This window comes from Tamandua tetradactyla, chromosome 5 (assembly GCF_023851605.1).
Source record: "Tamandua tetradactyla isolate mTamTet1 chromosome 5, mTamTet1.pri, whole genome shotgun sequence".
In the NCBI taxonomy this organism is placed as follows: Eukaryota; Metazoa; Chordata; class Mammalia; order Pilosa; family Myrmecophagidae; genus Tamandua; species Tamandua tetradactyla.
The window spans coordinates 156254572-156270400 of record NC_135331.1 but is presented as its reverse complement, the minus strand read 5'-3'; the positions used below and the strand labels follow the sequence as shown (position 1 = coordinate 156270400).

Genomic DNA, 15829 nt, shown 5'->3' with positions numbered 1-15829 from the left:
GTAGTAAAGAGTGTCAATTCGAGTTGACTCTGGCTTGGCTACCAAAGTTCTTAAAAAGTTCACCACCCCTTCCCCTGAATATTTTTTTTAACTTTTTTTTTATTGTATAGTATAACATGCAGTTTTATATGTAGGACATAATTAAAAAAAATTCTCTTTCTTCAGTTTTCTGGTTTGTAAAATGGAAATAATAATAGGGCTGACGTCATAGAGAAGTTGTGAGAAAATAAACAAGAAATAAATGCAAAATATTTATCACAGTGCTTAACAAATGATCCACAAACAATAAACGTTCATTTTCATTAAAGCAGAGTATTCCTCCATGGACTAATCCAATAAGACTTCTATTTGAGCTCTCTGTGCCAAGGAGAGTGAAAATATTTACACTTTATGCAACATATTTGAAATATCTAAAAATTGAAACATTACATTTCATGTAACATGTTAGATTTATTTTATTTATTTATTTTTAATTAGGGCTTTTATGATGATTGTTTTTACTTTAAGTGTTTGAAAAGACAATGTCGACAACACTGCCTGGATAGTGCTATTTTTCTACATAGGTCAAAATTCTTATTATATAAATATTCATCAACTCTTACTTTATTCTAGACAGGAACCATATTTTATTATTAACATCCCCATTTCAAAGATGGGAAAACGAAACCTTTGAGAAACAGATAGATCGCCTGAGGTCAAAGAATGTTAAGTGGGGAAGAAGATAAGGCATAAATGTAGACCTAGTTTGCTTTTTGTGTAATTTTGAATCAATAGTTTAAAAAGTGCACCAGTAAACCTAATCAGACTCTTCTGAATAGTAATCATGTGCTGAAAGATGGTGTATTCTTTTTGCATAAAAGATTTTCTGCATTACAGCAGGGGGCCCTACCCTGATGTGTCAGGAGGAAGAAGAAAATTCATTTCTTATACCAGCCTGTCAGCTGCCCTTTATGATTGAACCATATACCATTAGACAATCACAAACAGTGACAAGAGCTTTTGCTCTGTAGAGATTCTCATGTTTGAATTGGTTTGCTGAAATGCTGCAGTATGCTGCATTACTGGAAAACATTACAAAGGACAGGCGTGCAGAACCATACAATATTTTTCATTTAGATGTTTAATCTAAGTGTTTTAAATACTACCCCCATTTTGTTGGCAGTGTATTTGATATTAGAAGTATTTTTAAAAGATCCAGGTTTAAAGGCACAACAGATGATTAATTTTTACGGAATAAGTACGTTCTTCATTGTTGACACAATCATATCCTGAAAGTGATTGAAAATAAAAATGTTCCCAATTTTTGTACATATATAATTTTGATAGTATATTTGCAGCAGTTTTACCAGAGTAAATTTGCATCTCTTGCAGCTGGTGTAATTCTTACCTATGGAAGTATGGAAGATATGTGTTCTTATATTAACTCCCAGCAGATTACAAAAAAGTAACCAGAACCAAAATGGAAAATATGCTATCCATTATATATTTTCAGACTTGAAGTAGTATCTTTTTCCTTGCATAATAAAGCAAGTAGGGACCTTTTACATGCTCTCTGGTCCCTTTATAACTCCTTGAGTAAGTATATTACAAACAAGCACATTTATCATTGAAGACTGTTAGTAAAGGGTACAGTATTTATTCAGACGGTTCACAGACATAACATTTGAAGACTTTTCAAATTGCTAATTTGGTTGAGAGCCATATTCACCTCTTGACCAGGATATTGTTAAGTGATGAAAGCGAGAAAGCCTATCATTTCACTGATCTCTGCCATGGCCAATGAAAATATTAATTTTAAAGAATTAAAATGTAGAAGTAGGTTATATGAATTTTAATAATGAGTTTCATGTTTAAATTATAAGAAAATTTAATAGAACATATATTCCTAAGGTTAATTTTAAAGACACTGCATTTCTTGAGTCAACATTAATGCAAGGAAGAGATTTCAGGATAAAAAAATAGTACAGAACAAAGCCCACTGTGGGGAATCATTAAGCACCAGCTATGGTAATAACCTATTACAAGGCACCTGGTTATATCATGGATTTGGTCATGGAGGTCAAATTGTGTTCCCTGTGTACATAGTGATGTGTGGTGCATTTCTTATAACTTGGAAAGCATATAGCAGGATTCTATGTAGTAAGGCCATTAAGATGTTTATTAATACTGCATCAATGGAGACTTAGCTGGGAGAGTGCAAGATGCTTGTGGATGGAAGATTCATACTTACATATTCATTTATTTAGGATTTTACCCTTACTGTCAAAATGATATGGGGTAGCTTCCATACTCAGAGCAATGAAGTAAATATATTAAAACAAATATTAGCCTTTTAGACAAACATTTTCTCATTAGTTTTCTCTCTGTGAAGAGAATGAGGTTAAAAATGGTTTGAAGTTTCTTAAGTCATTATGTGCTGTGGCTTTTCTAAAATTAGAGTGCCACGTTTTCAGTAACTGTTTGTATTTACATAATTTTATTAATTTTTATTACCGTTCAAAGCATACAACCATTTTACCAATTGCCTTTTTCTAATTAGAATGTTATATCTTCACTTTGTTTTGGCTTTCAGTGAATACAGTAGCATCACATTTCATTAGCGAATACAGAACAGAGTTTCCTGATGTAATTAGACAAGTGTATTTGGTGTTTAACATGATTTTCATCTTCATTAGAGAGAGATATGAAAACTTATGAGTCTCTTTCATCACTTTGAAAATTCTTCCCTCTTGAATGAAAATCTCTGTGTGGTTTTATTATTCTTGTTTGATTTTGTGTGCAGCGTGTCATCGGAATCTACAGTGACAGCAAATTTTCTTAGTTTGCTTGGTAGAAGAATACAAAGATGTGTGTGTATGAGTATTAGATATAAAGAGACCATGTTTTCAAAGATAACACAAAAACAGTTGCTTAGCTCAGTATGAGAGAGTTTCTAACTTTAGACCTGTGCATCTGACTGAAGCTGTCACCTTTTTTCGAGACTAGCTCCTTTTTGGGGGCACTGATTACCTGAGCAATGGCGGTTTAGGGTTAAATAACATAGCATTGCATGTGAGTGGATAAACCACTCTTCTACAACACTGGAGAAGCAGATTCCGCAATAGCCAAATACATCTCCTTTTTCTACTAAAAGTAGGAATTATTTATTCACTCTTATCTTACTGAGTTATAGAAACAACACTGGAAATACGATTTTGAAGCATTTTTTATTTTTTTTAAACAGGAGAATCACTTAAGCATGCTGATTATTCCCACTTTCCTTTTCTTTTGGCAAAATATGGGCAATTTATGTCTTACTATTTATAGCAACACTGATGGCCAGTTTTAATTCAGTTCCTTATTTCTACATAATATTTTCCTTGGCAAAATGTCACTGGAAATCATATTGACTATAAATTTCTAAGAATTAGGTACTAATTATGAAAATTTATATTTGTCTCTGAAAGTATGTGGAGATCAAATAGCTGTGATATTTTCACATATAAAATTGGTTTGGGTGCTTGCTTCGGCAGCACATATACTAAAATTGAAACGATACAGAGAACATTAGCATGGCTCCTGCATAAGGATGTCACACAAATTCATGAAGCATTTCACATTTAAAAAAAAATTGGTTCTTTAAGTTTCTTAAATTTAGGGTAGTCCTTTTTTGTTGTGATCTTCCTTTGCAGTAGCTTTAAACAGAATTCTTACTTCAATGGAAAAGAAACATAGCAAGGGACTTCTGTGAGTGCCTCAGAAATTTAGTATGAAATGATCGAATATCATGTTATTTTCTGGCGTTGTAGACTATAGATGTCATACATATATTCATAAAATATTATTTGTCAACTAGTTCCACCCCCCCATCCCATATTATCAATATCCCCTGCCCACATGAAAAGCTAGAATGGGCATAGCCCAAATATCCCTGAAGAGTGGGAGAAAGATCAAAGGTGATGGTGGAGTTATACAGAGAAGGTAGGGTTTAACAATTGAGTATGATTGCTGAATCATTATATTGATATTTCTTTTAGTCTCCAGCTTCTTAGAGCAGCTAGAAGTAAAAACATAAAAAAGTGGAATTGTAACCCATACCAAGCTCTGAGATCTGTTTTACAACTAATGTGGCGATGTACTTTGAAATCTATTGCTTTTTTGTATATACGTTATTTTTCACAATAAAGAAAAAACAAGCTGATTGTGATCATAAGAAAAATATTTATTCCTTATAGCCTCCAATGTTCTGGAGCAGCTAGAAGCAAAAATCTGAGATAATGGAATGGTAGTCCATGACAAACTCTGGGATCTGTCCTGTTTAACTACTTTTTGAAGAGTGTTTTGAAACTTACTCCTGTTTTTTTTTTGTTTGCTTTGTATATATGTTATATTGTACAATAAAAATGAAAAAAAATTTATTTTCTTGTACTCTGTTTCTTCCCTCAAAGGATTTGAATTAATTTACCGGAAACAAAACCACAGAATGGTAAAATACAAAATATTAAAATACAAGATTAAAGAGAATAGGAATTAGAGCAGGTGTCAAGATCAGAAGCAAAATAGAACACAGTTGAAATAGCTGCACTCTGAAGTAAGCTTTAAGCTTTCTAATGGCCTAAGTGAAAAGGGAAAATCAGATGGTTGTTGATGATGAAGAAACAATTGTTTAATTGTTTTCTCTGGGGACATAACAACTTTCCCAGCACAGAGCATCCAAGGAAATGTCTCTCCTAGGATTGCAACTGAGAAAGTGTAGAATAGTGCTCTCAACAGTGTCCCCAAAACAAATGCCATAGAAGTTTCTAAAATCAAGGGTTTTTTCACCCTGTTAATCTGAATGAAAGCCAGAGTAGGAAAGAACAGTCCAGTATAAGCAATTCCATTAGGGAGCCAGACAATATGCATTAGTGAGAGTTTTTGATGCTCGCCTTGGCCCCTCTGAAGGATTGGATAGATAGCAAGTCATTCAAACTCCTCTAGAGTGGATGGTAGGTAGTACGAGGCTGCATTCTCCAGTGAGGTGCTGTGTGCGTCTGCTGCGGCGATGGGTGCTCAAGTTGCTTTGGGTGTTCACCAATACCCACAGTTCCTTTATGAGCAAGTGGTTCCTTGAGTATATATTTCTTGCTTCATCATGTTAACTTACAACTCCAGCCACAACCAGAGTTGGGCTTGATATCAGTGTCTGAGTCAAAGACCACCGACTTTTTGAGGTGGCATGTTAAGATAACTCATGCCACCTCAAATGAGCAAGTGGTTCCTTGAGTATATATTTCTTGCTTCATCATGTTAACTTACAACTCCAGCCACAACCAGAGTTGGGCTTGATATCAGTGTCTGAGTCAAAGACCACTGACTTTTTGAGGTGGCATGTTAAGATAACTCCTATTGTGGTTGCTCAAACCTTGATAAAGATTGACTACTCAAATGGCATCTTTGCTCTTAGTAAGCGTGACTTTAAAATATGCAGAAAAAGATGGAGACACAAAGAGAGGCCCAGAAGTGAGGAGATGTCCTGTAAAAATACAAGCAGAAGACACAAGGTAGAGAGAGAAAGAGGGAGAGAGGAACAAAGAGGCAGACTGTTGAGCTGCTCCCAGGCTTTTGACAGGGCAATGGTCCCATGAATACTGTTTCCCTTCTTTGCAAGTCTTTCTCGGGGAAACGTTTTTTATGTTTCCTTACTCTGTGGGCATACTTACAATATACCCCAATGTACAAGGTAATCTCAGCATATTTTTGTTGTTGTTCGGATCCAGAAAGAGTCAAATATGAGGGTGGGCCAATGTGATCTGGAGATTAAAAACAATAAGATAGTTTGCTGTTCGTTTATAGAAATTGAGGTTCTAACAAAATTCTTACAAGGATGAATCACCAGGTACATTTATGACTGTTTGCCATTAAAGATAGAAACACGACAACTAAAATTTCCTCCAGGGGTAATTATAAGCAACACCTCTTGAGGATTATTGTGGCTTACTTTTTTGCTAAATCCATAGAAATACCTAAGAATTATACATACAGAACTTGTAATGCATTTGTTTCAATAGCAACACTGGATTGAAAAGAATTTTAGTGTTTTAAAACAGGCAAGACTTCTTAAAACAGCAGCTCAAAACAGGGAACAGTACATTTCAAAGGCCTTCCATGATTTAGCACGTCATGGGGCTGATACCTTTGGTTATAATCAGAAGAACCAATAAGTTCGTGCTTTTACTGTGCTATGTTTGTGTTTAAGAGAAAGAAAGTCATGGTGCAATTATTCATTTATTTACTAGAAGAATACAGAATCTGGGGCTTCAAAGTCTTCTTATTGTCTCTTCCTACTGTAAAATTAGCATACTGAGTTACAGTGAGCCAATTCTATTTAAGTGCAGTGTATTCCACCTGCGGTCCCTTGAAGAGCACTCCGCTAATGTGGTCTCCTTTCTTTAAGATTCCACCCAAATCGGTGATGATCTTTATAATGAAACATAAAACCTACAATATGCAACCTCACTGATATATTCTAATGCAATTAGACCACATAAAAGGCTTGCTAAGTTTAGTAATGTCTGTTTTCACCTTTACCAGAATTTCTAGTTATACCAACGTCTGTCATTCCTCACTGTATCCACATAATTCTACTCTAAATAGAGCAAGTTTATTGGATACAAATCCTCCTAAACATCATCACTCTGTAAAACAGATTAGAATACTTGATGATTAAAAAATTACGAATATAGTAAAAGTAATAAATTAAGTTTGATATTGTAATGATAGCCATGCTATATTTTTGTCATTTTTATATTTAAAACTATTATATTTATTCTTAGAATGACAATTTAATAAATGAATTAAATAACTTCACAATGGTAGTGTTTTGTAGCTATCCCCATTAAGTAGTTCTTTTATTGAGAGTAACTATCTATTTAGAGCTGCAGATGCTTGTTTGGATGTTGGTTTCCTAAATAAACGCCTACCTTTATGCCAAAGTCTTGTAATAGCCAAGTTCAAAATGCTGGTTGCAAACTGCTATTTCAGAGTCACAACCTGGTTCATTTGAAAATGCATTAACTATCTGCCATTCATAAGACTGTCATGTATATATATAAAATCAGCCAACGACCTATTAATATAGAGTTAACTATTTTGCATGAATACATAGAGGGAGAAGGGAATCAAAGTACTTTGAACTGCAAGCATACCACTTTATTTTCTTATCTGGTTACACATGGCCACTTATAAGCTGAAGTTTCTGGAGCTGCCTCTGCAGCAACCTACCTGGCCAATAGTTCTCTAGAGATAGAAGGTAGCTTGTGGAATTTATGTAACACAGATAACTGTCTGCCAAGAACTAAACTGAGCCCACAAAAGTCATTGAAGGCGTGAGATTAGATCCAGCCCTGGTGGAAGGGGCATCCCGGAAGGGATACCGAGGAAGGCAGCTCTGCGGCAGCGGCTCACGCGGCTGTGTTCCTCCGCGGGTAGGTCCGGGCTGGCATGGCTATAGTCAGCCACCACCAGCGGACGTTGCTGCAGGCACATAAGAATGTCTTAATGTACTGAAGAAGAAAGGGGGTGAGGACAGCAGAGAAGGAGAACCAGGGGGAGAAAAAACGTATAAAAAATTCACCACATAAATTAGCTCAGCCTCTTGCAGCAAAAATTAACAATCTCATCTGAGCATTAATCCCGGGGCTCCTTCTTCAAGTGCCTGAAGGGATTGCATCGTGCAATCTCAAGGTAATTATTAAAAATGCATCATGGTCTCGTAGGTACCAAAGGGAAAAAAAAAAAAAAACAACACACAAAAATCATACAAAACAATGGAAACTTGTCTCCAGAAAGACATTGAAAGATCTGCATATGTCAATGAATTAGAGTTTGTTTGCTTCTAACAGCTGCTATTTTTGGAATTCTCCTGAGGATGTTTAAAGAGCAAGTTTTGTAATTTGAGGTGGCTGCTCCATTGTCGTGGACAGTTGAAACCAGAGTAGGCTATTGAGGGGAGCTAACGGTTTTGGCACTGGTTTTGGGTGTTAAGTATCAGCTAACATGTTTATGCCCGCCCTTCAGATGTCCATGTACAAAGACCCCTTTCTCTCCCATCTGGCAAGAATCCAGGCCAATCTTGGAATGCTTACCCCCCACCCCCACCCCATCGTTAAGGGCACTGTGTTAATCGTGGGGCTTCATCTCAGAAGCACCCTGGAAAGGAATGCTCGCTGACCCACAACATCCACATTTCCGCCTCTGTGGAAATTGCATGACCGTGAACATGGGGTTCTGAAGCAGAACCAAGGAGCAATCAAGCTCAAGTTCACATAAAACTACCTGGAGGTCTCATATTTTAGCCATGCTAGAGGATAGGTCATTGAATTGTTGCAGCTATTTTTTAAAAATCTGCTCCATTTCAAAGGATCCTTTCCCATCATTATTTCCACCGAGAACACAAATACCATATACCTTATTCACTAACTTGTAGGCCAAGTTTTAGCCTGCTAAACTGATGCTAGCCTGATCTAAAATAATATGTTAAAATTGGGTTTTGATAAATAGGATGATAAGCAGGCAGGCAGAGGAAAACATTACATCTTTCTCTTTAGTTTTGAGCTGGCTGCTGTAACTGTGCCAGGATAACTAAAAAAAAACCTTTAATTTTCTTTTGTTATCCATTTGGCATTAAAATATCTTGATGTTCTGTAGATTGCTGAGACTGAAGATTTTAATCAATTTATAAATTTATTAAAATAAAACCCACCATAAATGGAGAAGAAGAATTAGAATCATTCCATCAGTAAGTACTTTTCAGACTGTTTTTTTTTTTGGGAGGGGGGGTGAAATGCAAAAAAAAAGGAGTAAATATGCTTCTTTTGTGAATATTGCAGTGTGGCATCTTTGATTTGTTATTTGAGGAAGGAGTTAAAATATACAATATCTTGCATCTAAATTATTGTAGTTTTTATGCCATATAAATCATTACTTATTTACTTCAAAGTGTGACTTATTTGGTTTACATATATAGCATTATGGTTCCCATCATGTGCTTAATATATTTGCTTTTCGAGCTTCTAAAATGAATCTTGAATCTTTAGAAAAGCAGAAAAACTCTCCTCTACATGTTAGCTATTTTGCATATTTACGCTGCCCAATTTACATTTTTTCCTTCAAGGTATTAGTGCAAGAAAAGAATAGTAAGAACTAGGATGATTTGCTTATATGGTTCTTTTTAAGAATCCCTCCACATTTATTTCATTTCCTACCTTCCCATTACATTAGCAGTGTGTGTCTTTTCACAAGTTAGCAAGGGTGTGGTTCTTCACCCTTCAGGCTGTGCAGGGGTGGCTTTAATAAAAATCTAGGAGACAAGTCCTGAGCTCTTTTGACGGTAGGGCAGCATCTGTCCTGCTCAGTGCTGAATACCTGGCACATAGCTGTCACTCAATGTGTTTTTGGATGAATGACTGGGTAAAGACCTTTGTGGTTTATGCAAGTGTGGAAGGAAACATTATGCCCCTTCTCTTCTCTGAGTTTGTGTGTGCTATGCAGAATACGCAGCATTTGGAAGATCTATGGCCTTGTATGGTGACTTGGTTAAGGATAACTCAAGTTCCTAGTGAATCAACTAGTACTGTTGAGGCCTTTGCTTTCCTGGCTCTCACTGCCTAGAGCCCAGGCTGTTATAGACCCTTGTCCCATTTTTGGAAGCAATCAAACTCACCAAGCCTCCTATTCCTGTTATCATCATGGAGGGTGAATGCTTTCTATTGGAGGGGAGAGGGGGAAAGGGAAGGAAGGGGAAAGGTGGGTTGGGGAGGGGAGGAGGGATGCATCGATCTCTAGTCCCTTTGGTTCCTGGTACTGTCTTCCCCTTTCAGCTTTGTGCTTCCTCTTCCTCATTGAACATCCCACCGGCTTTAACACCTGTCTCTTTGATCTTTTCCTTCATTATGCTTTAGCCATATACTCCTCTGATGTTGTGGTAAGCCTTGTCATTCCTTTCACTTTATTTAGGTCTTGTCATCCCTTGGCACTGCTCCAGCTCCAATTTTTCAACATCCCATTTGCTGAGCACAATCCATAGCTTTTACTTTTCTTACTTTTGGAGAAAGTGAGATTATTTTGGAAAATAATCTCCACTTCTTTGACTTCCCTACCTTCTAACGTCTCTCCACTCCCTTCCCTAATAACTTAGATTGGTACTCCATCCCCTTTAATTATTCTCTTGCCATCAACCTCCACCCACTGTTCCCGTTGCCCCACCCACCTGCAGGACCTTAATCCTGGTTCAATCCAACTCTTTGTCCCCGGGCTGTGTACCCTGATGGAAAAGAACCATTTTCCAACAAGAAATTTGGTAGTCAACCTTGGCAACTCTCTTGCCAGTTCTATAGCTCTTGCCTTCACAGCTCTTGAGTTTGCCCTCTTCTCAGTCCCCCACTACCACTGCCTGAGCTCGAGCCTCTGTTCTCAATCACCTGCCTAAGGGCGCTGGCCCACCGACTGGCCCCGCTCCCTTCGCGCTCGTTCTCATACCGTCCAGGTCCACACAGCAGCCTTCCCTCTTCTTTCTACATTTCAAATCTGCCCAAGAAACTCCACTTTCAACAGCAGTTCATGGCTCCTGTCCGAGTTTTAGTACAGAGTCCAAACTTTCCAACATGGTATAAGTCCTGATATGCTCTGGATCCAGTCTGTATCTTCAGTCTCACCTCCCATTTCTTGCCTCTCTGTCCTCCAAATCCGGACACACTGATTTCCTCATTTTTGCCAATGTCCATGCTCTTACTATCCCTTGGAATTCTCATTCTCTTGCCTTTCCTCTGCATCCTTCCACCTCCACCATCTTTTCTCCTGGTGAGCTCCTGCTCCTCTTTCAAATTTCTAGTTACTGCTTCAAGGACTCTTTCCTTGAGATTTCCCTTCCCTCCTCTAAAAGTATCTGAGTTGTGCTCATGCTTTGTGTTCCCAGGACACACTATCTGTCCTCCATAATGATATCTAGAATACTGCATTTTAATTACTTATTTGTCTTTGTCTTCCACTATATTATAACATCCATGAAGGCAGGGGACTGATTTAACTTGCTCACTATTGTATCTCCTTTGCATAGTAGAATGCCTGTAATGCAGTAAGTACTGAATAAATATCTGCAGCAGAGAGTATAGACTAGTGGTCAGGATCAGAAACATGAGCCAAACTGCTGGGATGAAAATCCTGGGGTTGCCAAAGACTTGCTGGATAATCTTGGATAAGTCCCTTAACTGCTCTATGCCTTAGTTCCCTTTCCTATAAGATGGGGATTGTAACAGTGCTCACCTCATACAGTTGTTGTGAGTACTGAAATAATACACGTAAAGTGTTTAGAATAGTATCTGGACATGGTAAGTACCCAATTGGCTGCTATTATTTGTTAAAATAGTTAATCTAATTAATATGATCATTAAAACTAATGGGAATATAAATATATAGCTTAAGCTGAGAATGGTCATACTTTATATATCTTTATGAATGAATTATGCATGTTAAATTGAATCTGTGATTTGATTAATTAAACATTCCTCAGTTAAATAATATAAACATCAATCTAGATTTCCCTTTAGTGACTTGGACAGTATGGCAGTGAACTCTCCTGCACAGAAGTAGAGTACATTGATCTGTGTCTCTTCACATTTTTAATTTCTATTCTTTCAGTTGTTCACCCAGCAACACCGACAACGGATTAAATCTCATTCACCATGAAAGGCAGGATCAGGTTCCAAGCCCTATGGGTTTGAACACATCTATAAATAGGATCTTGGAAGATGTTATTAGTTAAGGTGTGCCAAACTGAGTGCGGGTGAGCCGTAGTCCAGTATGGCTGGAGTCTTTATAAGCAAAGGAAACTGGACACCAAAGAAGAAAAGCTATGGGAGAAGCGAGAAGCTGGAAATCAGCAAGTACTGGGAGAGAAAGGAGAAAATGTCACTAAGTGCATTGCCATATGACAGAAAAGCCAAAGAATCCCAAAGATTTGCTGGCCAGCCAGAAGATACCAACTCCAGAGAAAGCAAGCTTTCTACTCTGAAACCATGAGTCAAAGTTTTCCTGTTTTTAGGACAATCTATTGTATAATGTTTGTTTTAGTGCTAGGAAACTGAAACAGCTACCAAGCTGACTATCTGTTTTTATACCCATCTCTAAAACTTGGCATCATCAGACTTACTGCATTTTCAAATTAGGTTTCCCTAATTTTTAGAGGCTTAGGATGGTTCTACAACTAACTAGACTGACCTGAGGCTGAGACAGTGACACCTTTTTTTTTTCAATAAGAAAAAATTTCCAGTCCTTTTTTTATAAATAAGAAAATGTAAGCTTGTGTGATAGTTAGATTCAGTTGTCAACTTGGCCAGGTGAAGGCACCTAGCTCTGTTGCTGTAGACACGAGCCAATGGTATGTGAACCTCATCTGTTGCTGATTACATCTGCAGTCAGCTAGGAGGCGTGCCTGCTGCAATGAATGATGTTTGATTTAATTGGCTGGTGCTTAAATGAGAGAGCGCAACACAGCCCAAGCAACTCAGCATACCTCACCTCAGCACTCGCAGCTCAGCCCAGCCCAGCCCAGGCCTTTGGGAATACAGAAAGAAATCACCTCGGGGAAAGTTGTCGGAACCCAGGGCCTGGAGAGAAGGCCAGCAGAGATCACCCTGTGCCTTCCCACGTAAGAAGGAACCTCAGTTGAAAGTTAGCTGCTTTTCCTCTGAAGAACTAATGAAATAAATCCCCTTTTATTAAAAGCCAATCTGTCTCTGATATGTTGCGTTCCTACAGCTAGCAAACCAGAGCAGCTTGCAAAAGCTCAGTTATTTGTCCAGAGACATGCATCAGTTAATACTGAAACCAGGGATAAAGAACCAGCATTCCGTAGCAATCTTGAATTCACAATATAACATCACTGCAATATGTTATTAGGAAGGGCAAACCTCAAGTATGTGAACATAAAATATGGCTTTCTTTTTGAAATTATAACCATGAATTTATATCATGCTGGTCCAATTTTCCCATAATATGAAGAGAATTGATAAAAAAGGTCAAATGCATATATATATATATATATATAAAAGTTTATATATAAATCATATAGCCTGTATAAATAAAATGAAGCATTGGGAAGCATAGGGTATGGGAAATTAAAGCTTAAAATGTACAGGGTTCCTATTTGGAATGATGGAAATGTTTTGGTAATGGTTAATGGTGATGGTGGCACAACATTGTGAAGGCAATTAACAGCAGTGAAATATATATCTGAATATGATTAAAAGGGGAAACATTAGATTCTATATATGATAACAGTGAAATTAAAAAAAAAATCCGTGGGGAAAAATGAAGCATTGGAAAAGATAGCAGACAACTGTTGATAGTTCTCCTACTTGCTTTGGGGCTGGACTTTTGTTAAAGTTTTAATTTCTCTCTTGGTAGAGAGTCCATCTGTATTCTCGAAGGCCTTGAGTCTTAAATATCATGTTCTGCTATGTGACCAGCACTTATTTCCTTCTTTTCTTTCTTAATCTGTCAAACTTTTGCAATGAAGCATTCTTCATTGTAGAGGACACTGCTGCTAACTAATTACTTTCTCATTAGTGCTTGTCAATCGTGTTTCTGGTCTTTTCACCACACGTGAAAATGATGGCCCCTTGAACGTCACCTGTGAACTTCTATTAATTTCTCACCTTTGATTTACCTTTAATTTTCTTTCCAGGCAATTGTATAGATCAACTCCCCAATGTTGAAACACAGTCCTCTTCTGGTGGCAATAAACCCGAACTTATCCAGATATGTTGCCCTGTTCCCTTCTGTCTCGCCGTTCTTGCTGTACTGCCTCCTCTTTCTTCTTGCATGTTGGACGTAAAATATTTGTCAAGTTGCAGCCTCTACTTTTTCTTCATTAACTTCTGCCCTCTGAGCATGCCGTGCTCTTCCACAACATTTTTGAAAGGAAGGACCCTCTCTTTGCTGTTCCTGGGTCTATTCCTAGTACACAGTGCATGACCTGTCATGGGTGATGCTCAAAACAGTTTTGAACTGAGCAGATGATTCCAAAATCTAAATCAATAACTCTGAGTTTTCTCAATGTCTGGTCTCAGTAACATTGTTCACTCTCTGTGCATTTCCAATAATAATAATAAAATAGCTATCATTATTTAGCACGCATTGTGGGCTAGCCAGTCTGTTAGGTGATTTGAATACATTATTCTTACTCTACTATGACAATCCTCTCAGATACACATTATCATCAATTATTAACATATGAGGAAATTTACATCCACATGAATGCCAAATAAGCAGCTCAAATTCAGTTCTAAAAGAGCCCTTGCTCCCAAAGATGCTCTTATCAAGTCCTTCCCAACTCAGAAAACATCACCCCATTCATCCAGTCATTCTGCGCTCACTGTCTCGTTTTCCTATATACAGTCCATTAACACGTTCAGTTAGCTACAAAAATATCCCCAATCTGCTTGCTTTTCTTCATTTCCATCATCCCACCCTAGTCCAGGCCATCGACATCTTTTCTCAACTAGTGAAATATCCTCCTAACTGGACTTTCTGAATCTCCTTTGATCCGACTACACTCTTCTCCATACAGCAGCCAGTGAGCCTTTCTACACGTTAATCAGATCACATTACAGTGGTGATTATTACCTGCTGTGGCTGTAAAAACTATCTCATGGTTTGACTTGATGGTATCCACAATGTGGCTGTTCTTGTGCTCTACTTTAAGCCAAATGTTCAAAAATTTAAGTTACCTAAAAATACAAACCGAGGAGCGATTCATTTATGAAGGAATTTGCTATAGGGGCCCAAAAGCAAACTTAGGAGGTGATTATTTTATTAGAGGATTCTATACGTTATAGAAACATAGCATTCCTTTAACTAGCATGCACTTAAGATATTAGCAATGCACCACAATTTATTTATACGATGTTTTAAAGGATTATATTGATTAAATATAGTGAAGAACATCCATATTCGCATTTGGATAATTCATCCTGTTTATCATTCTATTAAAAAAGTACAAAATAGTAACTCGTAGTATTTGTATGGACTACAATTTTGATTTTCATTGAAATCTAACTACTGGAATAACAAATGACTAAAAAGAGGAGTAAGATAACTCATGGTTCCTTAGTTCTGCCTTTTAAACCACTACTTCATATGTGAGGTTAAATTAACCACCACTGGTGGTGAGACTCATAAATGTTTCCTGCCTCACTGTTTTTAGGTTAGGTACACTTATCCAAGAAACACAGGCTTGGATACTAGGTATAAGTCCTACTTATCTTGAAACAGAGTTAAATTATTTAAGAATTTCTCATACACATAGATTCATATCTTTGAAATGGTATTTATAATAAAGCCATTCATTTTGGTATTAGGAAAATACGACTTATAATGACACTCAATGATTTATCAGGAATGAAAATATTAGTCTCTCTTTTAATTAGTGGAGACAAGTCACAAGCTGAGAATAGTTAAGTGTCAATGCTTGCTTAATTGGTGCAATTTTCACTTCATTGAAAAATATTTACCAGTACTATTTGTCGAATGATCTGAACCTGCTCTCCTGGAAAAACAAAGATAGAAAATGCCTAGACTTTCTGCGTGAATGTACCTCTTGAGATTGTTTTTTGTAATGTTTTTGGGTTTTACCTGAAGTCTGTGACAAACCTCTATATGTTTAAGAATATTAAAAAAAAAATCTGTCTTGAAATTATTGACTTTGGTGAGGAATTTGCTTGCCTTAGTTTGCCGGAGCTGCTGTGACAAATACTGCACAATGGGTTAGCTTTAAACAGGAATTTAGTTATCTTGTCGTTTGGAATCCTAG

General features: G+C 37.2%; 1 non-coding gene across 1 annotated transcript; it reads left to right on the top strand.

Annotated features, from left to right (window-relative positions):
• The first annotated feature begins 3496 nt into the window (after positions 1–3496).
• On the top strand, positions 3497–3603 carry LOC143685311 (U6 spliceosomal RNA). Its single transcript, XR_013176558.1, has one exon. It is a non-coding gene; the product is annotated as a U6 spliceosomal RNA (small nuclear RNA).
• The last annotated feature ends 12226 nt before the right edge of the window (positions 3604–15829 follow it).